Genomic DNA, 26,896 nt, shown 5'->3' with positions numbered 1-26,896 from the left:
GATTTAGAATAATGGTGGGCAAATTTATTCAGATCAAACTTCTTAATAAAATATGAACAATGTTGGAATATGCTTGAATGGAAGCCTGTAACTAGACATAAGTGGAATATTAAGGTAACAAAGATGCTTATGTCCTGAAGTCACTGGTCAATACTGCACACATGGGTTTCAATTCAGAGCCACAGGTGGTGAGAGGAACAGAAGTCAATGTCCATGGCCTACCCCAGGTGGGAGTCTTATAAGAAACACTTCCTTTTGAAGCTTCAAAACGCTACATTTTGAAAGAAGGCTGAACTAATTATAACCTATACCCCACCACAAGCCCCAGATCCAAGGAGATAATAAATAAGTTTTCTGTGGTGATGAGTGGGGCAGGACAGAAAAAAAAAAAAAGAGAAAGAAAAAGAAAGGAAGGAAGGAAGGAAGGAAGGAAGGAAGGAAGAAGGAAGAGAAAGAAAGAGAAAGAAAGAAAGAAGGAAAGAAAGAAGGAAGGAAGGAAGGAAAGAAGGAAGAAAGAAAGGAAAGAAGGAAGGGAGGGAGGGAGGAAGGAAGGAAGGAAGAAAGAAAGGGAAGAAGGATGGAAGGGAGGGAGGGAGGGAGGGAGGAAGGAAGGAAGGAAGGAAGGGAAGGAGGAAGGGAGGAAGGAAGGAAGGAAGGAAGGAAGGAAGGAAGGAAGGAAGGAAGGAAGGAAGGAAAGAGGAAAATTTCTTGAGCAATTGTGGACATTGATTGGCTCTTTCATGTATTTGAACCCAGAGCCTGGACTGGTGATAGAATTTAAGTCACCAAATTTGACTGAAGTAGTCCCAGACTGACAGTGCCCCATTCTCTTTAGGAGGTATATTTTAGACCTCGAGGAATCTTCCCAAGTTATTTTTAAGGGCAATGGCCAAGAAGCAGTCATATATAAGCAGATGCATTAAGAAAGGAAATAACATGGTCAGAACTAGCATGGCAGACAGCAGAAAGAGATCTGCACACACTTCAGACACTGGGATTTTTAGTACACATTTTAAAAGAGCTATGCTTACCCTGTTTATAAGAATAAATGAAAAACTTAAAAATATCTGCAGAGGACAAAACCCTATAAAACAGGATAGCAGAATTTAAAAAGAAAACTAGAAAAAAGAAACAAAATTGTATTATCTACTCAAAGCTTTCCTGCTAATGTCAAGAAGGCAAAGATGGCCCCTCTCACCACTCTTTTTCAACACTGTACTAGAAGTACTAGTTAATGTAATAAGACAAGAAAAGGAAACAAAGGTATACAAATTGGAAAGGAAGAAATAAAGCTGTCTTTGCTCATACATGCTATGATCATCTATGTGGAAAATCTGAGAATTGACAAAAAAAATTCTGGAAATAATAAGCAATTGTAGCAAAGATGCAGGATACAAATCTAATATACAAAAGTCCACTGCTTTTCCATCAACAAGCAGTAATACAAGACCTCTAAACAAAATACTACTGACACATTAAAATAAACATAACAATACTATTTTTTTTTTTTTTTTTTTGAGACAGAGTCTCGCTCTGTTGCCCAGGCTGGAGTGCAGTGGCGCGATCTCGGCTCACTGTTAGCTCCGCCTCCCGGGTTCATGCCATTCTCCTGCCTCAGCCTCTCTGAGTAGCTGGGACTACAGGCGCCCACCACCACGCCCGGCTAATTTTTTTTGTATTTTTAGTAGAGACGGGGTTTCACCGTGGTCTCGATCTCCTGACCTCGTGATCCGCCCACCTCGGCCTCCCAAAGTGCTGGGATTACAAGCGTGAGCCACCGTGCCCGGCCAAAACAATACTATTTAAAAACATCAATTGTATCATGTTACTACTGGGTTCATCCAGGAATTCAAATTTAGTTTGGCATTAAATACAGTCATCTTCATTCAGCACTAAGGACTCTCGATATTGGCTGAAAACCTATGTGTGATCCTTCAAGCCTGACCATAGCTGATTACCAAACCTTTACCTGAGAGGCCTCAGCAGGGAAAACCACCTTCCCCACACCTGCTTTGGTGAACAGCCAGTGCATTGCAGTCTTTGAAGAGTATTGCGGTCAGGGACTCAGATGCCATCAGCTGGCCATGTTTTTACTCATGTCTGCATTCTTAGTCCTGGTGACTACATTTAGAAGCCTCCTATTTGGGGGCCTTCAGTAGACATTTTTCTCAGGTGCTGAGACCTCCTTATTATGGTAGAGGGAAGAACCTTGAGGATACTCTTTTTTCACTCTGACTCAGTACTCAATATCTTCCACTACTAACCATCCCATTCTCCTGTTTATGGTCCATAAAACAGAAGGAGCTTTTTGTTTAGAAATTCCATAGCAATAAGGAGATTCATCATGTCTATGCTGATCTATCTGACCATGGATGGTGCCATGCCAAACGAACAATGGAACACTAGGAAAGTCAGTGCTTTCCCCAGTTGAGCATCTTGCTTACAGTATTGTACTATTGATGAAAATCTTGACTGTTACTTTCATTTTGGCTTATTTTCTTCATGGCCACTCGAACCCCTGGCAGCTCAGCTCTCAGTCTGGCTCAGCTCTTCACAAGTTCATTAACACATTAGGAGAAAAAACACAACCTCAATAGATCCAGAAAATGTATTCGATACAATTCAGCAAATGATGTCAGAAACCCTCGGCAGACTAGGAAGAGAAGGAACCTAGCCTGAAATAAATGTTTTCTACTAAGCTTACAGAGCAAATATCATCCCTAATTTTGAAAATCATAAAATGATGAAAGTTTCACCGTTTCTTTTTTTTTTTTTTTTTTTTACTGGAAACCAAACAACCGTGCCAAACTCAGTCTTTACTATTTCACTGGAAATAAGTGCAATAAGGCAAGTAAAACTAAATGGTAATAGAATTGGAGCTGGAGAAACAAATTGTCATTTTTCAAAGATAATGTGATTGTATTCATATAACTTCCAAAATAATGTACAGAAAAACTTATCAAATTGATAAGAAAGTTTACCAAGGCTATGCATACAAAACTTGTAAAAAATCAATACATAAAAATAACAGATATTTAGAAAATTAGATTAAAATACATTATTTACAGTAGTATCAAAAATAATCTATCACCTGGAAATAATTCTCACAAAAGATATGCAAGGTTTTTACAAAGAAAATTATAAAGCTCTACTGAGAGACACTAAAAATAACTTAAATGAATTATACACGTTGTTCATGAATTATAAAGCCCAATATTTTTATAAAATTCTCATCAAATTTATATACAGTTAAGGCAATCCTAATCAAAACCCAGGCAAGATTGTTTGTGAAGCAGACAAACTAATTCTAAGACTTATGTGGCAATAACATAGGCCAAGAATAGTCAAAAGGCTTTCAAAAAAACAAAACTTAAAAGGTGAGACTTGCTCTGCCAAATATTAAGATATGTTTTAAAGCCATAATAATCAGCACACTAGAAATTACACAGATGTAGACAAACATACAAGTGGACAGAGACCAACACATATATAGGTCTTTAATATATAGCAGAAAGAGCACAGAAGCTGATGGGGAAAGGTCAGTCTTTTCAATATATTATGCTGGAAGAAACTGAATAGCTATGTACAAAATAAAATATACCACTACCTGTACTGTACTATGATGTGGATCCTAAGTGGATTAAATACCTAAAATAATTAGAAGAGAATATAGGGGAATATTGCCATTTCCTTATATAGGAAAATACTTCTAAGTGTTAAACATAAAAAAGATGAATAAATTCAAAACGAAGAGCTTTTCTTCAAAAACATCTGGAAGAAATGGAAAAGACAAGCCATAGGAATCATCGAAGACTTTTACAAACACAAAATTGACTGAAATAGTATCCAGGCTATAGACAGAATTCTTGCCTCACAATTTTTCTCACAATGAGAAAAAAAGGTTGACCATCCTAAAGAAAAGGAAAAGTACTCGAAAAGGCACTTCAGTCGAATGAAATCCAGATGCCTAAAGTCATCCAGAAAAATGCCTGGCTTCAGAGTAATTAGATAAATGCAGTAAGATACAGGACCACCAGTTTGCTAAAATGTAGAAGTCTGATAAAAGTAGATAATGCTTACCTATGACCCAACAATTCCAGTTCTGTGTATGTGTCCGATATAAATGTGTGATGATGTGGAAAGAAATGTATGTCAAAGAGTATTCACAGCAAGAATATTTATATCTGCTGAACATTAAAGCAATCTAACTATCTCCCAACCATACAATGAATAAACTGTAGTATATGTACACAGTGGAAAATTATACAACAATAAAAATAAATGGACTGTAGCTACCACCATAAAGTTAAACGTTGTAAGTAATATTGACCGGGGAAAGTCCCCAAATATGTGCTTTAGAGTGGTTAGTATTTAGTTTTATCTTTTTTTTGTAGAACATAAAAAAAATGTCCACTTCAAAAAGAGATACAACTCACATTTATACACATGTAAGAAACCTGCACTTTGTGCACATGTACCCTAGAACTTAAAGTATAATAAAAAAAATTAAAAATAAAAAAAAAGTTGCAAAGAGACACAAACCAAGTATTCACACATACACAGACACAATACCTCTGAAATGGCACCTAAAAACACCATGTGTGTAGTGTGTGTGTGTGTGTGTGTGTATGTGTGTGTGTATACTTGGTTTCTGTCTCTTTGCAACTGTATTCTCTTCTACTTATAATGTAGTATCCTCATTTCTTCAGTTTTCTTCAGCTACAAGGAAGCCTGGGGGCATCACCAGCCACAAGCTTGGTCAACTTCAATGGAGGCAGCCAGAATCAAAAATTTGACAGGGCTCATTTAACCAACACTCTTTCACCAGGAAGTCATTTAAACTTGGTAAATGCAAGTACAGCAAGTATAACTCTGCCAGCTTTACTTATGCAGTAAGCTTAGTACCTTCAAATAAAGTGACCTTAACTCCATTACTAGACCAGGCAACTCAACTATTTCAGGTTTCAGTAAACTGCCTTTAACTCTCACAATGTCAACTTAGCTATAATCAATGTCAGCAGAAAAAATGATTTTATGTTATTAATATAAGAGCATTTTGAGCTAATCGTATTATTTACTAATCAATTCAGCATTTCTTGGCTATTTTAGTCTTTTAATATTTGGTTTTAATCTTTAAAATTGCATTATGAATCAATTAAAATAGCCTGATTTAATTTCATCTAGCCTTTTTTGAATAAACATAATTGTTTTTAAAGAAAAAAAAAGAGATACAACTAAACTGTATTGTTCAGGGATGCACACATATAGGAAAACGATGAACTATGAAGGGCAGAGGTTAGCTCTGGTGGAAAAGAAGGGGGTTGTCAATTGGCCAGGACGCTGGGGTACTTCTTGTATGCTGGCAACAGTCTAGTTTTTCTCCTGGGGTAGTTACACAGGCATTCCTTTTTGAACCACCTACCAAACTATAAATGTAAGCTTATGCCTATTTTTTTGTATAAGTTGATATTCTATAATCAAAAGAATAAAAAAATCTAGAAAGAATGAGAAAGAGAAAGAAGAGTGAGCTGTGCTGAGTGGATTCAGAGATGGAAGCAATTACTCTGCACTAAATGAGAGAACTTTATTGAGGTTTCTGAGCTGGACTGTGAAGTGTGGATTAGATTGGCTCAAACACAAGTGTAGGGAGGGGCACACCAGGCAAAGGAAAAGATATGTGTGGAGGCCTGGAGGGAGGAAGGCTCAGGGATTTTTCAGGGATCAAAAAATAGACTAGTCAATTTGGGCAGAAAGGTCACAATGGAGAGGAGTGAGAGAGAAAACTGGTTAGGATGGTAGGTAGGTTAGGATGAAGTCAGGTGGGATCTTAAAAGCGAAAATGAACAACTGAGGTCTTGACTGCTAGAGACATAGACATGGGGAATATTTCTGAATTCCAGTACCCTTTTATCCTAGGCTGTGTCAAACTAGCTGTAACCTCCATGTCTACTTGTATCACTTCCTGAAAAAGTTGTATAATATTTCTGTTTGATTTTAAATTCTTCTGATGAATCTATAGCCAAGTGATAGATGAGGGATAGCATTTGAGGTAAGTGAGTAATTGGGGTACACATGGGTAAGGCTGATGTTATCTGAGATCCCCGTGGGGATTGTATTCTTTGCCCGCTGAAATGCTCATATATCAGGAAGATGCAGGCCTGGTTAGCTACAGAGGCCTAATAACTCAGCCAGCCCAGCCTTGCAGCAACCTCGCCCAGGCTCTTCTTTCTTTGTCATTACTTCATGTGATAGAACTCCGTGGTGGTTGAGGCGGGGGTGAGGGCTAGTTTGAATGTGAAATATTAAAGTTAATAAATAGTCTTACTGGAAAATATCTCAGGGGAAAGAGATTGAAGATATCAAACAAATACAATTGACCTGACAAGGCACTGAATAAGGTACACAAGAACAGTGGGTCCACCTGCAAATTCCTCATTATCACACTTACATTGGACATACCCTAGGGAGCTGGCTTTCATGTAAATCAGAAATAGCCCACGCTTATGCTGATTGCGGCTGCATTCTCACTGAAATAAATGTATGATGATTAATATCCTGTTTATTTACCTGTTGGCTTTTGAAAGCTGGATCTAAAGTTACAGCCCAAAAGGGGAGCTAAAATTCAAACTGAAGAGTTATTTTAGTTGAGATCAAAAGGCAGGCAGGTATCAAAGCACAACTTCAATAAATCAGTTAATTTTCAACAATTCCTTAGAAAGCTTTATTTTTTTAAAATGTCTCCTCCGGCAACAAAGTTTAGTAAAAATAGAAGGTACAGACATACACGTGCTGGATGATGAATTTCTTCTCACACTGATTCCCTATGTTATGGGCTGTCCCTCTCTACACTAAATTATTGTCTATCAGTGCAAAATAAAATGAAAACTGAAGGGGAAATTACTCAGATAATTTAGATCAAAAATAAGTTCTCTCGAAACATCCAGATTGAGGGAAACATGTTTTCTATGGTTCATATCATGCTGATAATTGCCTTAATTCTCCATTTTGTTTTGCTTCTGTAGACAGCTTAATGGCAGTTAAGATTTCTTGGATCTCGCAGCATAAGAATAAATACTCAATTAAGGCTTTTTAAGATGAGTCAGAGATAGAAAATCACTGTAGCTGTAAGTGATGCATACTCCCCACTCCCAACCATTTGCTGGCCTGTAAGTTTTCAGACATAATTTGAAACACAGATAATATTTATACTATAAAGAAAATAGAATAAATCGGTCATTAATGAAAGGAGAAATTTATTCCTTACCAAAGTGTCAAATTATTCAGCTGCTGTCTGTATTGTGGGGGCCCAGACCATTACTATAACAATCATTCGCAAAATGTAGAACATTGCTACTTGCCAAGCAATGTAAGAAGTATGAGGGCTCAAGGCAAAATCAATAACCAATCAATCAATCAATGTTTTTGTTTATTATTAACTCATTCATTCATTCATTTAACTAGTATTTATTGAACCTCTACTATGTGCCAGATGCAAAGACCCCTGATCTTCTGGAGTTTAACATTCTAGTGGGGATGAGTGAGTCAGACTAAACATTAGACATAATAATTAGGTAAATGATATCTTGTGTGTGAGGGTGCAACATACTATGAGAAATGAAGAAGTAAAGCAGACTAAGGGATTAAGGAGCTATTGGAGTGGAGGATGTTGCTTTCTTATATATGGTGCCCAGGGGAAAGTATCCAAAGATTCCACTTAAAATGTGTTATCTGAACAAAGATGTGAAGGAGGTGAGGGAGTAGCCACGTGAGTATCAGAGGACAGAGGGTTTCATATTGTAAAAACATCCAGAACAAAGTCCCCAGAGCAGGAATATGGCTGACATGTGTGAGGAATGACAAGGAGGCCAGCGTGTGAGGTGAGGCCAATATCAGCCAGAAGCAGTGTAAGATACGATAACTGGGCCAGGCGCAGTGGCTCATGCCTGTAATCCCAGCACTTTGGGAGGCTGAGGTGGGCGGATCACGAGGTCAGAAGATTGACACCATCCTGGCCAACATGGTGAAACCCCATCTCTACTAAAATACAAAAAAAAAAAAAAAAATTAGCCGGGCGTGGTCATGTGTGCCTGTAGTCCCAGCTACTTGGGAGGTTGAGGCAAGGAAATCACTTGAACCTGGGAGGTGGAGGTTGCAGTGAGCCGAGATTGCGCCACTGCACTCCAGCCTGGTGACAGAGCGAGACTCCATCTCAAAAAAAAAAAAAAAAAAAAAAGATATGATAACTGAGAGTTTTGTAGACCATTGCAAGGAGTTCTTCCGCATTTATTTTGAGTGAGGTGTGATCCATTGGAGAGCTCCGAGCAGAGATGAGACACCATTTCCATTGTGTTTTGAAGGACCGCTCTCACTACTGGGTTGGAAAGAGATGGCACAGGTATTGTAGAGGATAGCATGCGAGCAGTGGAGATGGTGACAAGTGATCACATTATGAATACAATTTGAAGGTTGAGCTAACGGGATTCCCTGATTAACTGGTTACTGGATATGAGGGTCAGAGGGGACTCAAGAGTGACAGTAAGAGTTGTGATTTGACTACCTGGAAGAAAAGTGTCACCATGCATTGCATTAAAAAAAAAAGGTTCCACGTACAGTAAATTTTGTTGGGGAGTGAAATGAGTTGTTTTAGGTATGCTAAGCTTGACCTATCTATAGAACCCCAAATGGCAATATAGAGTAGCAGTTGACTGTACAGGTCAGAAATGCCGGGCAAGTCTGCACAAGAAGTATAGCTTTAGGATTTTAATGTTGTCCTATCTCTTCCTAGTGCTTGTGGTTCTTCTCAGGATGACAGTGTTTCTTCCTCACTTCCTAGGCTTCCATTTGTTGTGTTTATGAGTCTAACTTTCCCATCCCCAGCGTCCATCAAGGTGTATCTGTCTTCTGTCTCATCTTCATTCTGCAGGGAATTAATTTGACTAAGACCCTGCTATAGATAGTAATAACAGTAAATCATACTAGGCTGTTACAAAGACGGCCATTGTTTTTATCAAAACTTGTTTCTTTTCCTCCTGGGCTCACAGTTAGACTGCATTTTCTAGCCTGCCCTGCTGTTAGAAGGAGGCATGTGACTGACTTTTGGCCAATGAAACAAAGACAGAAATCACAGATAGCATTCCAGGTCTCAAAGAACCCTCCCATATATTCTTCCACATTTTCTTTCTTTCCTTGTCTGACAGCTGGTCATAGCGCCTGAGACCCCAAAGGATTATGTGCAGCAGAGCTCCCATGTCAATCTACATTGGAATGTGACTTGAAGTGGACATAAACCTTGTCATGATAAGCTACTAAAATTAGGAAATTGTTTACAGTGGTTTGCATATCTTGACTAATAGAGAAATTGAATGTTTCCCATGTGTCAGACAATCAATCTCCTAAGTTATTGAAATGTAATGCCATTATTATGCCAACTTTACATCAGTCCTTGAAGGCAGCAGGTAGAACAGTGGATGACTTAGCATTTCCAAGCCTGTATTTAACTTCCTCCAAAATGTTTTTGCATTTCCCTTACGTCATTCCTTACCCTTCTATCATTTCTGTCATGTAATCTTTCTACTGTTTTCATTCTATATTTGTTGCTTAGCAGACTTCGGATTTTCTTTCATAAAGGAGTCTATACAAACATTTTTAATATTCACTTCCATTTGTTCTTCATCTCTTTGTAGCCTAGCTTCCATTCTCACTACTGGGCTGAAAATGTCCTTACTAAGATTAACTTCAATGGGTAATGTGTGCTCCTAACTTATCCAATACTTCTGTATCTTTTGCTCTACACTTTCTGTCTCTTGGCCTCTAAGAGACAACTATTTTCTGCTGGCTCATTTTTTGCATCTTCATGTGTCTCTTCTATGCCTCTTTACCCTTTAAATGTGGTCTGAGTCTGGCTCTCTTCTCACAGAACGTGTTCTCTCTGGATAGAAACTGAATTTATAAACCGATGACTTCCAAATCCAGATTCGAACCCCTATCTCTCATGTGAGCTCCAAATTATTTAAAATTGTGAAAGGGCATCTTTAACTTAGTGTTTGTTTTGAAAGCACTTCTGACTCAACATCATCAAAACGTAATTCATCTTGCCTCCAATCAACACAGACAAATCCACTCCCTCTGTGTGACTAATTTGTAGCTTAAGTACCCAATAAATATTTATTGACAGAGACTTCCCTTCACCTAATCTCTCATTCCTCACTGTCACAAGGCCCCATCAAGCCCAAGAATCTTATCATTCCTCTCCATCCATGTAGCTATTATCCTAGCTCGAAATTATCATTTTGGCCTAGATTTGCATTAGATTTGCATCTTACCAGTGTCTCTGCCTAAAATTTTAGCTACATACAATTTACCCTTCACGCAGCTATTAAAATGATTGTAAAAAACAACTCTATAAAAAACTTTGGTTGGATTTTTAAACTTCTCAAGTCTCTCCCATGTAATACTGGGGTTGGTAGCTCTCCTCCCCAACAGAACATTTGTTTCAAACTTCAGTACTAGGAACTGACCTACTCTGCTTGACCTCAAGATCCACTTCCTGTGACAAACCTATTATGAGGTGGTTCTACTGGATGTGCCTCAACTTCTGGGATTCTGTATGCTCCCAACTACACCTTATCCATCTTCCTCAATGTCTTCATTTCTGTTCCTCATATTCAACCTGTCGTTTGCTTATAAATAAGCCAATAAAGACTTTGAGTCATTTTGTGCTTTCTTTTCCCTGTGAGTGTTATTTTCCATAACCCCATCAATATTACCTTCACTCTTCTCTATTTTGCTGAACTGCTCTTTCAAAGTTTTATCAGTGAGCTTCCTTCTAACTTATAACTCTCACTCTGTAGACCTATCTATATCATTAAATTCTGTGAAACACGTCCTCTTCCTTAATTTTTTCTTTCCTCAGCTTCTGTGGCACTGCCTCAATTGACTCTTTCTAGTCCTCTAAATTCTCTAATCTTTACTTCTCTCTGTCTCACTTTCTTTTTTACATAGTAGGTGTATTTATTTACGGGGTATACGTAATATTTTGATACAGGCATGCAATGCGTAATAATCACATCAGAATAAACGAGGTATCTATCACCTCAAACATTTATTGTTTGTGTTACAAGCGATCCAATTATACTGTTTCAGTTACTTTAAAATGTACAGTTATTATTGACTATAGTCACCCTGCTGTGCTATCAAATACTACTAGATTTTATTCACTCTTTCTATATTTTGTACCCATTCTAACTTCTCTCCCATCCCTCTATTCCCCTTTCCAGCCTCTGGTAACCATCGTTCTACTGTCTATCTCCATGAGTTTGTTTTATTTTTTTGCTCTCTTTTAATCTATATATTTACCTGTCTGTCTACCTGTGTCTTGTTTGTTCATCCATCCATCTGCCATTCATCCACCCATCCATCCATCATCCATTCATCATCCATCCATCCATCCATCCATCCATCCATCCATTGATTTATTTACTGGCTAGTTTTCCAGTCCATTACATATGTCTATTCCCCAAGGTTCAGTTTTGAGCCCCTTTGCTCTCTTCCTAACCTCTCCTTAAAGCAGAGGTTCTCATCTAAGGTGCTGACATACAATGGTTGTCAAGGCAAATTATTTACAATGTTCTCAATATTTGTGAATGATTTACTTTCTTAATGAATTAGAATAGATTTAGAACTCTATTCATAGCAATGCCACTGTTCTTCACATCCATGCAGACATGGATGTAAGAGCTTGAGAGACATGCTGTAAGAGCTAACAAATGGACCTGAACATTTTCATGCACATCAACTATCATGTGCTGACTGCTCCATGATGGTAGGGACTTTGTTGGTGTTTCCCACCATATCCCTGGTACACAGATGGGAGCTTGGCATGTGGTACATGCATCAGTGTCTCAGTAAGTAGTTATTGTTGAATAAGGGTGTTTAATAACACAAGATACAGTTGAGAAATACTGCCTTAGAAAACTCATCTTCTTTTAGGTGCTTAGTAACACCATGAGGATGTATAACTCACATCTTGATTTCCTGACATGTCTTAAGTTTCTCCCCTCACATGCCAACTAGTGTTTAGAGCTTTCCACTTGGATGCCCTGTAATTACTTTAAATTGAACACATCTAAAAGCAAACACATTATCTTCAAAAATTATTTCAACCTTCCTCATTATCCCAGTTAACAAGCCTTGAATAGTTGGATTCATATTAGTTTCTTCTTTCTTTCTCATTTCCATATACAATCAATAACCAAAGCCAATCAATTATTTATTTAAGTCCTATACCTCTTTCTCCCATTGCTCCTGCCATCAGCCTAACTCATGCTGGCCTGGATTATTAAAACTCTGGTTATTTACTTTTTTATTCACTCTGCATTGTAAAACTGGGCTCAATTTCTTAAAAATACTAGCCTCAACTCAAAAATCTTTTGTGACTTTTATCACAATACAATTGTCCCTCAATATCAATGGGAGAGTGGTTCCAGGACCTCCTGCAGATACCAAAATCCACAGAGGCTGAAGTCCCACAGTAGGTCTTGTGGAGCCAATGGTTACTTGAAGTCAGCCCTCAGTATCTACAGAGCCCACATCCCTCAAATACTGTATTTTCCATCTGCAGTTAGTTGAATCCACACATGCAGAACATGCAGACACAAGAGGGCCAACTATATTATATTTTAATGTCCACAAACGAAACATATTTTTAATGTCCACTCAACTTCATGTATCTTTAAAATTATATCTGCTCCCATTTACCTACCTAAATTGTCTCCTCTACTCAAATTAGTCTACTCTCAGCTCTTGTCAAGTGACATGTGTAGTCCTACTCCCAAGATGCTGCTCACACTTTTTATCCAACCAGGATTTTCATCTCATATTCTCTTACACATCTGGAATCCAGCAACACTTAAGGCCCAATTCAAGTGTTGCCAAATTCATGAAGCCTTGCCTGGTAACCTCAACTCCAAGAAACAGCAACTATCTTCATACTAGTGACCCGCAAGCCAACGATTCCTAAAACCACCACAGTTAATTATGCCATGTGTGTGGCACTTGCTCTAGAGTCCTTTGAATTCCTGTTGGAGTGTGGATGTGGGTCATTCCAACGTGACTCTAAACTTGTGATGTAGAGAGAATGAGAAACCAACAGGCACTGAGCATCTGCAATGTGGCAATGCTATGCATGTTATTTAGTGTCCACAATAGCTGTACATGTAGGTATTATAATTTCCACTGAACAGAAATCTGAGGCTCAGATAAGCTAAGTTTTATTTAGTAAGAAGCTGTGAGGGCTAGATATGCTAGGGCCCAAGCCCCTTTCTCTCTACCATGATGCCATATCTCTTATTTATCTATATCCCTCTAGGAGTTTAGTATAGTGTACAGCACATGCTAGGTGTTCAATAAAGATATGTTACATTAAACGTGTGAATTTGGGGTATTCCTTTGGGGATCACGAGAAGATCTATAATCTGCACTGATTTGTCTTCTGAGGGTCAAAATGACTTCCTCATTTCATGCAAAATAACAGAAAATTGACCTGGAGACCTGGGTAGTCAGTTTGTTCCTCAATACAGCTATCTCTGTAGCTCTATTAAGTGACAAAACAAATATATAGTCAAAGACAGGAAACGGAAACATGCACTGCAATTCTTTGTCAAGTCCTGCCCATACAAAAAGTAAAATTGAAAGTTACACAGTGGCATATCCTGGTACAGTATGTCATTGTCCCAGGTTAAAAGCAATCAATTCCATTTATTGAGCTGACTACGAAAAGTTAAAACTGTTTCAAATGAAACAGCACGTTAACAATACCCTTCTGATTTCTCATGAAGGTGGTGAAATCTGGCATTAAACTTCTGAAAGAACCAACTCTTGCTTTTATTTCCCAGAAACACTGCTAAAAAAGTGGCTTGTGTTAAACTAAAGGGATTTTAGTTCTTATTAAAAGCAATTTATCTTTATTAAAACAATTCTCTCATATTCATTATGAGTCAGACAAACAAATAAATTAACCACTAGTGGTGACATCATGGGCTTTTGTGCACAAATATTTAAATTAAAAAACTCCTGGTCAGGTGCAGTGGCTCTCACCTGTAATCTCAGCACTTTGGGAGGCCGAGGCAAGTGGATTGCTTGAGGTCAAGAGTTCAAGGACAACTTGGCCAATATGGTGAAACCCTGTCTCTACTAAAAACACAAAAACTAGCCAGGTGTGGTGGCATGGGCCTGTAATCGCAGCTACTTGGGAGGCTAAGGCAGGAGCATCACCTGAACCTGGGAGGCGGAGGTTGCAGTGAGCTGAGATCGCACCACTGCACTCCAGCTTGGGCAACACAGAAAGTCTCTATATGAAAAAAAAAACAAAAAACACAAAACTCAAATTGTTCAGCTAAAATGCTCTCATTTTTATTGTTGTTACAATTCAAGATAGTTATTGGTATATTTTCCCAGAACTGAGTTATTTTGCTATCATAATGAAAACCATTATGAAAAATTAGCAGAATTGAATGTATTTCATTGAATCACAGAAAAGGATAGGTTTATTAAAGAAAACATTGGCAAATGTGTGTTTGTGCAATTAGTTAATTAAAGGAAATTTCTATATACAGACACATATGCCAGAAATTATATAAAAGGGACAAGAAATAGGTAAAAGGCATCTTGTTCGAGACGATTTTTGTTTTCTGGAGGCATCCTATTTATTCACTCTAGTTTCAGGGAACAAAGTGCTGTGGCTATACATGTCTTAGGTGGATACCTCGCACAGAATCTGCTCTCTTCCCTAATGCTTCTCGTATTTCACAGAAAATTTATTTTTATCACATGAAATCTTCTAGTGATAGTGCTTTGGGCCAAGGGAAAATAGAGGAAACTGGAGACTGGCTCGTACCAATGTCTTGTCTTCTCAGTTCCTTTACATACCTCTCTGCCCCCTGCCTTGTTAACTTCCATCAGTTATGGTGGCTTTTTTTGACACTGGAAAATTGTCTGATCCTTGGGTTTATGACGTCAAGACCTAACGTACTCCTATTTGCCGACTCTGCATGAAATCTGGACCTTCCACCCTATTCTTCTCTCTGGGGTCATTCTTCAAGTGCACCCTCTGCACTGACTCAGAATGCTAACCTCTCCCAGGTCTTTGTGCCATTGCATAGGGTACTGACATCCCTATCCTACTTTCTCACATGTCAAACTCCTATTCCTCCTTCAAAACATCCTCTGTAAAATTTGTCTGATATTCCTGCCCCCTCTCCCTTGCTCAGATCAGAGTTAAGTAATTTTTCTCCATGTTTCCACAGCACTCTGTATACATCTCTACTTTAACACACATTTCCTAGCACATAATTCTGGGTTCTTGCAACTCTCCTCCTGACCACACAACTCTCCATAAAAATTGTGTCCTGCTCATCATCCTAATGATCTCAATGGCTGGCATATGTGAGGGGCCTTTCTATCTCTGGCTCTCCAGTGTGTCAAGGTGAAAGAAGCTGAATTCAAGTGAGGAAATAAGGCAAAAATACAGATAATAAAAATAAAATACACAACGTTTCTGCAGTTCAGATTCTACTTCTTATATTTATTAGTGTGTTTGTATGTATGTGAAATGTGTAGGGTTACAGGTGGACTGGACCTGACTTGCCTAAGTATGCCATAGAATAGCAGTTAAGAGCACATACTCTAGTACCAACCTAACTCAGTATTAACTCTAAGTCAATGAATAAATGTCAATAAATATTTAAAAGTATTTTAAAGTAAATAAAAATTAAACTAAAACATCAATTTTTTTTATGATGCCATAAAAGCAGTGACAAAACTGCTTTTAGGGAACTTTCTAGTCTTTAATGCATATTTTAGAAAAAAAGAAAGATCTAAAATAAGCTATCTAAGATTCCACTTTAGAAAACTAGAGAATAAAGAGTAACTTAAATCTGACATAACCTGGAAAAAAGAGACACTAAAAATTAGAGCAGAAATCAATGAAATTAAAAATAGAAAGTTAATAGAGGAAATCAGTGAAACCAAAAACTGAGTCTTTGAAGAGCTCAGCAAAAGTGATAAGCCTTTTGCCAGGCTAACCAAGAAAAAAAAAAAGAATAAATTACTAATATCATACATGAAAGAGGAACATTATTAAGATCTCACAGACTTGAAAGGATACCAAAAGAATACTATGAAAAACTCTATGCCCACAAATTTGACAACGTAGATGAAAGGGACTGAAAATCGACTTAGATGTAATGGACAACTTAGATGAAATGGACTTGAAAAACTCTGCCAAAATTCACACAAGAAGAAATAGATAGTGTGAATAGGCCTATATCTATTAAGAAATTATTAATATATCTATTAAGAAAGGTTATGAATCAATAATTAATAACCTTCCAAAACAGAAAGCACCAGGTCCACATGGGTTTGCTAGTGAATTCTACAAAACACTTAAGGAAGAAATTACACCAGTTGTCTACAATTTCTTTCAGAAGACAGAAGCAGAGGGAATACCTCCTAACTTATTCCATGAGGCAGGAATTATCCTATCAAACCCAGAAAAAAAAAAAAAAAAAAAAAACAAGAAAACTACACACCACTATTTCTTATAAACATAGATGTAAAAATCTTAAACAAATATTAGCAAATTGAGTCCAACGATGTATTAAAAAATTATACACCACAACTGAGTAGAATTTATCCCAAATATTCACAAATGATTCAACATTCAAAAGCAAATTATTGTAATTCATTAAATAAAAGTCACATGGTTAATTAGCAGAGACAGAAAAAGCACTTGACAAAATTCAACAGGCATTCGTGATATTTTTAAAAAGGCTTCATTAAACTAGGAATAGAAGGGAACATCAGACCTTGATAAAGAATATTGACTCTTGTGCAAGGAGCTGGGATGTCATGTCCATTGCTCCATTTCCTAGGAAACCCTAGGTGACTCTGCAGCAGTCATTGTGGCTCTGTGACCTGCAGGTACTGGGAAGATGCCAGGAAATGTTTATATGATGCTTGAAACAACAGTGTTTTGACTTGTAGGACAGGATGCATATTTGGGTTTCCACAGTGGCTTAAAAGTAAAGAGATATCCTAGTCATTTCTGCCAGTGGGAATGCACACATGGACACCAGCAATCCTGCTCAACCCTCCACTGCCATTGACATTGGTGTGAGTGCAAACACAGACAATGGCAACCCCATCCCCACCTGTGTTCCACAAGTGGTGAAAGGGCATGCAAGAATGCTGCAAACTTGGCCAGGCATGGTGGCTCACACCTGTAATCCCAGCACTCTGGGAGGCCGAGGTGGGTGGATCACCTGAGGTCAGGAGTTCGAGACCAGCCTGGCCAACATGGTGAAACCCCGTCTCTACTAAAAATACAAAAAATAGCCAGGCATTATGGTGGATGCCTATAATTCCAGCTACTCAGGAAGCTGAGGCAGGAGAATGTCTTGAACCCAGGAGGTGAAATTTGCAGTGAGCCAAGATCACACCATTGCACTCCAGCCTGGGCAACAAGAGTGAAACTCCGTCTCAAAAAAAGAAAAAATTAAAAAAAAAAAAAAAAAAAGAATGCTGCAAACTCGTTTCTGCCAGTATCCTGCCCCAGGCGACGCATGTGCACCTCTCTGCAATGCCATGGCTCCTAGCACGTGTAAGTGAGCATGGATCCCACTGCCACTGCCCCAATGAAGTGCTTTGGTCAGTACCTCCCACAGGAACATTGTAGCCAGTAGACTGGAAACAAGTTGGCCCTTCCAGTGCAGCTGGTTTCTAACCTCAAGGGGCCAGAGAACAAATTTGGGGACCTGGTACCAGCCCCCCAGAGTTAAAGCACTCAGACCAGGAGTGCGGAGCTGAGCCTTGGCCCCTTAAAATCTTCCAGAAATTAACCCAGTTGACTGAACCCACCTTATACCACAATCAAACCCCCAAGGGCATCAGAGAATATAAAATTTAAAAAACCTCATCCAAAAAAACAGAAATTTCAAAGATTTAAGGAAGATAAGCTCACACACATGAGAAAGAACCAGTGCAAGAACTCTGGCAACTCAAAAAGCCGTCTTACTCTATCTTCTTACCTCCAAGTGACTACACTAGTTTCTAAGCAAAGGTTCTTAACCAGGCTGAAATGGCTGAGATCACAGAAATAAAATTCAGACTATAGATAGAAATGAAAACAATTGATATCCAGGAGAAAGTCAAAACCCAATCCAAGGAATCTAAGCCATACAATGAAATGATATATGAGATAAAAGATGTAATAGACATTTTAAGAAACAACCAAACTGATCTGATAGAGCTGAAAAACTCACCTCAAGAGTTTCAGAATACAACCACAAATATTAACAACAGAATCAACCAAGCTGAGGAAAGAATCTCAGAGCTCGAAGACCAGTTCTCTAAACTAATTTAGTCAGACAAAAATAAAGAAAGATAAACAAAACCTCCAAGAAATATGGGATTATGTAAAGTGACCCAATGTATGACTGACTCATTGTCAGACCTGAAAGAGAGGAAGAGACAGTAAGCAACTTGAAAAACATATTTAGAGATAGCCTCCATTAAAATCTCCCCAACCTCACTAGAAACGCCAACATTCAAATTCAGGAAATGGAGAGAATCCTTGCAAGATACGGTACGAGAGGACTATCCCCAAAACACCAGTCATTAGATTCTCTGAGGTTGGAATAAAAGAAAAACAGTTAAAGGCAGCTAGAGAGAAGGGGCAGGTCACATACAAAGAGAATCCCATCAGGCTAACAGTGGACCTTTCATCAGAAACCCCACAAGCCAGAAGAGATTGAGGGCTATAGTCAGCATTCTTAAGGAAAATAAATTCCAACCAAGAATTCCATATGCAGCCAAACTAAGCTTCATAAGTGAAGAAGTAAGATTCTTTTCAGACAAGAAAATGCTAAGGGAAGTTGTTACCACTAGACCCACCTTACAAGAGGTCCTGAAGGGAGTGCTAAATATGGAAAAGAAAGACTAATAGCAACCACCCAAAACACATTTAAGTACATAGACCATTGACACTATAAAGCAACCATACAATCAAGTCTGCATAATAACCAGCTAACAACATGATGTCAGGATGAAATCTGCGCATATCAATATTAACCCTGAATGTAAATAGGCTAAATGCCCCAATTAAAAGGCACAGAGTGGCAAGTCAAATAAAGAAACATGACCCAGTGGCTGGACGTGATGGCTCATGCCTGTAATTCCAACACTTTGGGAGGCTGAGGCGGGTGGATCACCTGAGGTCAGGCGTTCAAGACCAGCCTGGCCAACATGGTGAAACCCCATCATCTACTGAAAATACAATAATTAGTGGGGCGTGGTGGCAGGTGCCTGTAATCCAGCTACTCAGGAGGCTGAGTCAGAAGAATCACTTGAACCTGGGAGGCGGAGCTTGCAGTGAGCCGAGATTGCACCCTTGCACTCCAGCCTGGGCGACAAGAGTGAAACTCCATCAAAAAACAAACAAACAAACAAACAAAAAACAGCATGACCCAACTGCATGCTGTGTTCAAGAGACCCATCTCCATGCAATGACACCCACAGGCTCAAAGTAAAGGGATGGAGAAAAATTTACTAAGCAAATGGAAAACAGAAAAAAGGAGGGGTTGTTATTTGAATTTTAGAAAAAACAGACTTTAAACCAAGAACAATCAAAAAAGACAAAGAAGGGCACTACATTAAAATAAATAGCGAACATCAGTTCAACTAGAATACCTAATATCCTAAATATATATGCACTCAACACAGGGTCATCCAGATTCATAAAGCAAGTTCTTAAAGACTTATGGAGAGACATAGATAACCACACAATAATAGTGGGAGATTTCCACACCCCACTGACATTATTAGACAGATCGCTGAGGCAAAAAACTAACAAAGATATTCAGGACCTGAACTTGACGCTTGACCAATGGACCTAAGAGACATCTACAGAACTCTCCACCCCAAAAGAACAGAATATGCATTCTTCTAAACTTCACGTGGCACATATTCTAAAATCAATCACAAAATTAACCATAAAACAATGCTCAGCAAATTCAAAAAATTAAAATCATACCAAACACACTCTTGGACCACAACACAATAAAAATAGAAATCAATACTAATAAAATTGCTCAGAATCACACAACTACATGGAAATTAAACAATATGCTCCTGAATGACTTCTGGGTAAACAATAAAATAAAATTAAGGCAGAAATTAAGAAACTCTTTGAAACTAATGGGAACAAAGATACAATATACCAGAATCTCTGGGACACAGCTGAAGTAGTGTTAAGAAGAAATGTTATAGTGTTAAATGCCCACATCAAAAAGTTAGAAAGATCCCAAATTAACAACCTAATATCACACTCAGAGGAGCTAGAGAAAGAAGAACAAACAAACTCCAAAGCTAGTATATGACAAGAAATAAGCAAAATCAGAATTGAACTGAAGGAAACCGAGATACAAAAAAACATAGAAAAGTATCCAGGAGTTGGTTCTTTGACAGAATAAATAAGATTTATAGGACACTAGCTAGTCTAATAAAAAAAGAAGATTCAAACAAACAAAATCAGAAATGACAAAGGGGACATTACCACCTACCACACAGAAATACAAAAAACCCTCAGAGATGACTACAAACACCTCTATGCACACAAAGTAGAAAACCTAGAAGAAATGGATAAATTTTCAAAAACATACAACCTCCCAAGATGGAACCAAGAAGAAACCGAATCCCTGAATGGACCAATAATGTCTTCTGAAATTGAATCAGTAATATAAAGCCTACCAACCAGAAAAAGCCCCGATCAGACAAATTCACAGATAATTCTACCAAGTGTATAAAGTGCTTGTACCATTCATATTGAAATTACTCCAAAAAGTTGGAAGAAAGACTCCTCACTAACTCATTCTATTAGGCCAGCATTATCTTGATACCAAAACCTATCAGAGACACAACTGAAAAAGAAAACATCAGATCAATATCCTTGATGAACATAGGTACAAAAATTCTCAATAAAATACTAGCAAACTGAATCAAGTAGCATATCAAAAAGCTAATTCACCATGATCAAGTAGGCTTTGTCCTTAGGATGCAAGGTTGGTTCATCATACACAAATAAATATATATGATTCATTACATAAGCAGAACTAAAAACAAAAACCACATGGTTATCTCAATAGATGCTAAAAAAGGCTTTTGATAAATTTAACATTCCTTCATCTTAAGAATCCGCAACAACCTACGCATTGAAGGAACATACCTCAAAATAATAAGAACCATCTAAGACAAACCCATAGCCAACATCATATCAAATAGGCAAAAGCTGGAAGCATTCCCCTGGAGGAATACCTCCCCTATTCAACATAGTACTGAAACTCCTAGTCAGAGCAATCAGGCAAGAGAAAGAAACAAAAGTGCATCCAAACAGGAAGAGAAGAAATCAAGCTGTTCCTGTTTGCAAAAGATATGACTCTATACCTAGAAAGCCCCATAGTCTCTGCCTAAAACCTCCTAGATCTGATAATCAACTTCAGCAAAGTTTTAAAGTACAAAAATCAGTAGCATTTCTATATACCAACAACATGCAAACAAAGATTCAAATAAAAAATGCAATCCCATTCATAAGAGCCACAAAAAGAATAAAATACCTACGAATACAGCTTACCAGAGAGGTGAAAAGTCTCTACAGTGAGAATTACAAAACACTCCTCAAAGAAATCAGAGACAACACAAACAAATGGAAAAACACTCCATGCTCATGGATAGGAAGAAGCAACGTTGTTAAAACAACCATACTTCCCAAAGCAATCTACCAATTCAATGCAATTCCTATCAAACTACCAATGATATTCTTCACAGAATCAGAAAAAAACTATTTTAAAATTTATATGAAACCAAAAAAGGGGCCCAAATAGAGGCAATCTTAAGCAAAAAGAACAAAGCTGGAGCCATCACATTACTTGATGTAGAAGTATACTACAAAGATACAGTAACCAAAACAGCATGGTACTGGTACCAAAATAGAGACATAGACCAATGGAACAGAATAGAAAACCTAGAAATACAGCTGCATATCTACAGCCATCTGTTTTTGTTAACTTAAAAAGTTAAAAACAAGCAATGGGGAAAGGACTCCCTATTCAACAAATTATGCTGGGATAACTGGCTAGCCACATGCAGAAGATTGAAACTGAACCCCTTCCTTATAGCATACACAAAAATCAGCTCAAGATTAAAGACTTAAATATGGATTATAGATTAAAACTTAAATCCTAAAACTACAAAAATCCCAGAAGATAACCTAGGAAATACCATTTGGACATAGGCTCTGACAAAGGTTTCATGACAAAGATGCCAAATGCAATTGCAACAAAAATAAAAGTTGACAAATGGGACCTAATTAAAATAAAGAGCTTTTGCACGGCAAAAGAAACTATCAACAGAGTAAGCAGACAACCTACAGAACCAGAAAAAATATTTGTAAACTATGCATCTGACAAGGGTCTAACATCCAGAATCTAGAAGGAATTTAAACAAATTACCAAGCAAAAAACAAATAACTCTATTAAAAAGTAGGCAAAGGACATGAACAGACGCTTTTCAAAAGAAGACACCCACTGGCCAACAAACATATGAAAAAATGCTCAACATCTCTAATCATTAGAGAACCACAAATCAAAACCACAATGAGATACCATCTCACACCAGTCAGAATGGCTATTATTAAGAAATCAAAAAATAACAGATGCTGGCAAAGCTGCAGAAAAAAGAGAATGCATATATACACTGCTGGTAGGAATGCAAATTAGTTAAGCCACCGTGGACAGTAGTGTGGCAATTTCTGAAAGAACTAAAAACAGAATTACCATTCAACCCAGCAATCCCATTATTGATTATATACCCAAAGTAATAGAAATTGTTCTACCATAGAGAGACACATGTACATGTGTGTTCATTGCAGCACTATTCACAATAAGAAAGACATGAAACCTCAACCTAAATATCTGTCAGTGGTGGACTGGATAAAGAATATATGGTACATACATATCATGGAATACTATGCAGCCATAGAAAGGAACAAGATCATATCTTTTGCAGCAACATGGATCAAGTTGGGGGCAATTATCCTAAGAGAACTAACGTAGAACCAGAAAACCAAATGCCACATGTCCTCATTTATAAGTGGAAACTAAACATTTAATACACATGGACACAAAGAAGGAAACAACAGACACCAGGGCCTACTTGAGGGTGGAGAGTGAGAGGAGAGAGAGATTCAAAAAACTACCTATTGGGTAGTATGCTTTTTACCTGGGCAATGAAATAATCTGTCCATCAAACCCCCATAATGTACAGATTTACCTATATAAAATTATGTAGATTTATCTATACATTTTTACATAGGTAAACTTACACAATTTACCTATATAACAAACCCGCAGATGTTCCTCCAACTTAAAATAAAAGTTAATACAAAAATATAAATAAATAAAATTTCAGTATTCATTTTATAGACTTTGCATATTATTCAATGAGAATTTTACAGGACCTACATATAGATATCTGGACTCTAAACTAAAATAAATGTTGAAAAAAAGTATATGTACAAAAAATCTACAATTTACGTGACAATGGTGAAAAACCAGAAGCTTTACCTAGAATTAGGAATGAGACAAGAATATTCCCTCTTACCACTGCTTTTCAATATTCTCTTGGAAGTGCTGACTAATGAAATAAAACAAGAAAAGTAAATAAAATGTATACAGGTTGGGCAGAGAGAAATAAGAATATCTTTATTTGCAGATGACATGATTATCTATGTAGAAAATCCAAAAGCTCAACCAAAAAAACCCCTAGAACTAACAAGTGATTATAGCAAATTTGTAGGAGACAAGGTTAACATGCAAGTCAATTGCTTTCCTGTATGCCAGCAATAAACAGATGGAATTTTACATTAAAAACACAATACCATTCATATTAACATCCCCAAAATGAAATACTTAGATATAAATCTAACAAAATATGTACAAGAGTTACATGAGGAAAACTACAAAACTCTGAAAAAAAAAATTTAAAAAGAACTAAAGAGATATTTCATATTATTTGATAGAAAAACTCAGTATCGTCAAGATGTCAGTTCTTCCCAACTTGATCTATAGATTCAAAATCTCAGCAAGCTACTCTGTGGATATCAACAAGCTAATTCTACAGTTTTTTGTTGTTGTTGTTGTTTGTTTGTTTGTCTGTTTTTTGAGACGGAGTCTCACTCTGTCGCCCAGGCTGGAGTGCATTGGCACGATCTCAGCTCACTGCAACCTCCGCCTCCTGGGTTCACGTCATTCTTCTGCCTCAGCCTCCCAAATAGCTGGGACTACAGGCGCCCGCCACCACGCTTGGCTAATTTTTTGTATTTATGGTAGAGATGGGGTTTTACCGTGTTAGCCAGGATGGTCTCAATCTCCTGACCTCGTGATCCATCCGCCTCAGCCTCCCAAAGTGCTAGGATTACAGGCATGAGCCACCGTGCTCGGCCAATTCTATAGTTTATATGGAGAGGCAGAAGACCCAGAACAGCTAACACAATATTAAAGGACAAGAACGAAGTTGGAAGACTGACACTACTCAACTTCAAGACCTATTGTAAGTCTACAGTTATCAAGACAGTATGTTATTGGTGAAAAAATATACAAATAGATCAGTAGAAGAGAATAGACAGGCCAGAAATAGATGCACATAAATATAATCAACTGATCTTTGACAAAGGAGCAAAGGAAATACAATAGAACAAAGATAGTCTTTTAAGCAAATGGTTCTGGAGCAACTGGACATTCACATGCAAAACAAAAAAACAAAAAAATGAATTTAGACAAAGACCTTACACCTTCCCCAAAAATTAACTCCAAATGGATCAAAGACATAAATGTAAAATGTGAAACTATAAGACTCTTAGAGAATAGCATACAAGAAAAGATAGATGACCTTGGGTATGACACTGACTCATCAGATACAACACCAAAGGCATAATACATGAAATAAGTAATTGATAAGCTAAACTTCCTAAAACTCAAAACTTCTGCTTTGAAAAGCTAATGTCAAGAAAATGAAAAGATAAGATGCAGACTGGGAGAATATATTTGCAAAAGACACATCTGATAAAGGACTATTATCCAAAATATACACAGAACTCTTGAAACTCAATAATAATAAAATTAGCAATTCAATTAAAAATGGACCAAAAATCTTGATACCTCACCAACAAAGAAAAATAGACGGCAAATAGACATATGAGAAAAATGTACCACATCATGTGGCATCAGGTAAATATAAAATAAAATCTTGAAATACCATTACATACCTATTAGGAAGGCCAAAATCCAAAACAAGTGCCAAATGCTGGTAAGGATGTGGAGCAACAGAAAGTCTCATTCATTGCTGGTGAGAATGCAAACTGGTACAGTACTTGGAAAGACAGTTGGGCAGTTTCTTACAAAACTAAATATACTCTTACTGTGTAATCCAGCAGTTACTCTCCCTAGTATTTATCCCAAAGGGCTGAAAACCTATGTCCTCCAAAAACCAGCACAAAGAGGTTTATAGCAGTTTTATTCATAATTGCCAAAACTTGGAAGAAACCAAGATGTCCTTTAGTAGGGGAATAGATAAATAAACTGTGGTACGTGCAAACAAAGAAATATTATCCAGCTATAAAAGGAAATGAACTACCAAGCCATGAGAAGACACAGAGGAATCTTAAATGCATATTACTAAGTGAAAGAAGTCAATCTGAAAAAGGCTACCTACTGTATGATTCCAACTATATGACATTCTTAGAAAGGCAAAACTATGGGGACAGTATAAAGATCAGCGATTGTCAGTGGGTTGGGAGCGGGAGAGGTGAATAGGCAGAGCACAGAGGATTGTTACCACAGTGAAAATACTGTGTAAGATACTATAGTGGTGGTACATATTATTAGACATTTGTCCAAACCCATAGACTGTACAGCACCAAGAGAAATCCCTAATGTAAGCTATGTATTTTGGGTAATAATGATGTGTAAATGTAGGTTCATGGATTGCAACAAATGTACCACTGTTATGAAAGATATTGCAAATGGGCGAGGCTATGTTTGTATGGGGGTGGTGGGTACACAAGAAATCTCTGTGCCTTCCTCTCAACTTTGCTGTGAGCCTACAAATGCTCTAAAAATAAAGTTTGTTTTTTTAAGATGATGGTAAACTGCATTTAAAAGAACATCTATGTATTAACATGTAAAACTCAGGGGCAAGAGACGTTGATGTGAGGACTGAAACAGAGTGCTTGCAGGCAAATAGACATTTGACACATAACAAAGGAAAGAATGAACTTATTAATAAGTTTCAATGGGACAACTGGATATTAATATAGAAAAGAAATAAAATTGTATCTCTAGTTCATCCTTGACAATACTAGGTCGATTAAAGATGTAAAAGTGAAAGGCAAAACTGCAAAGCTTTTAGAGAAATAATACAAAATGCCTCGTGGCTTCAGAATTATGAAATTCTCTTAAAATAGAATATTAAGAGTACAGAATAAGAGAAAGATGGATTATGTCAATTTTATTAAAATTATAAAATTCACTTTATCAAAGATATCATGCAAAGAGTAAAATAAAAAAAAGATAAGCCACTGAAATGGAAAATATATTTATAACACATATACCTGGCAAAGTACTAGTATTCAGAATAAATAAATAGCTACTACAAATAAATATGAAAAATACAGTCAACAAGGGGGAAAATGGATCAAAGACCTGAAGAGATACTTCACAAAAAGGAAATCCAAGTGATCATCTAGAAATCCAAGTGCTATCTAGAAATTTCTAGAAATCCAAGTGCTATC

This window comes from Nomascus leucogenys, chromosome 11, assembly GCF_006542625.1.
Source record: "Nomascus leucogenys isolate Asia chromosome 11, Asia_NLE_v1, whole genome shotgun sequence".
In the NCBI taxonomy this organism is placed as follows: Eukaryota; Metazoa; Chordata; class Mammalia; order Primates; family Hylobatidae; genus Nomascus; species Nomascus leucogenys.
Note: the sequence above shows the minus strand (reverse complement) of the source record.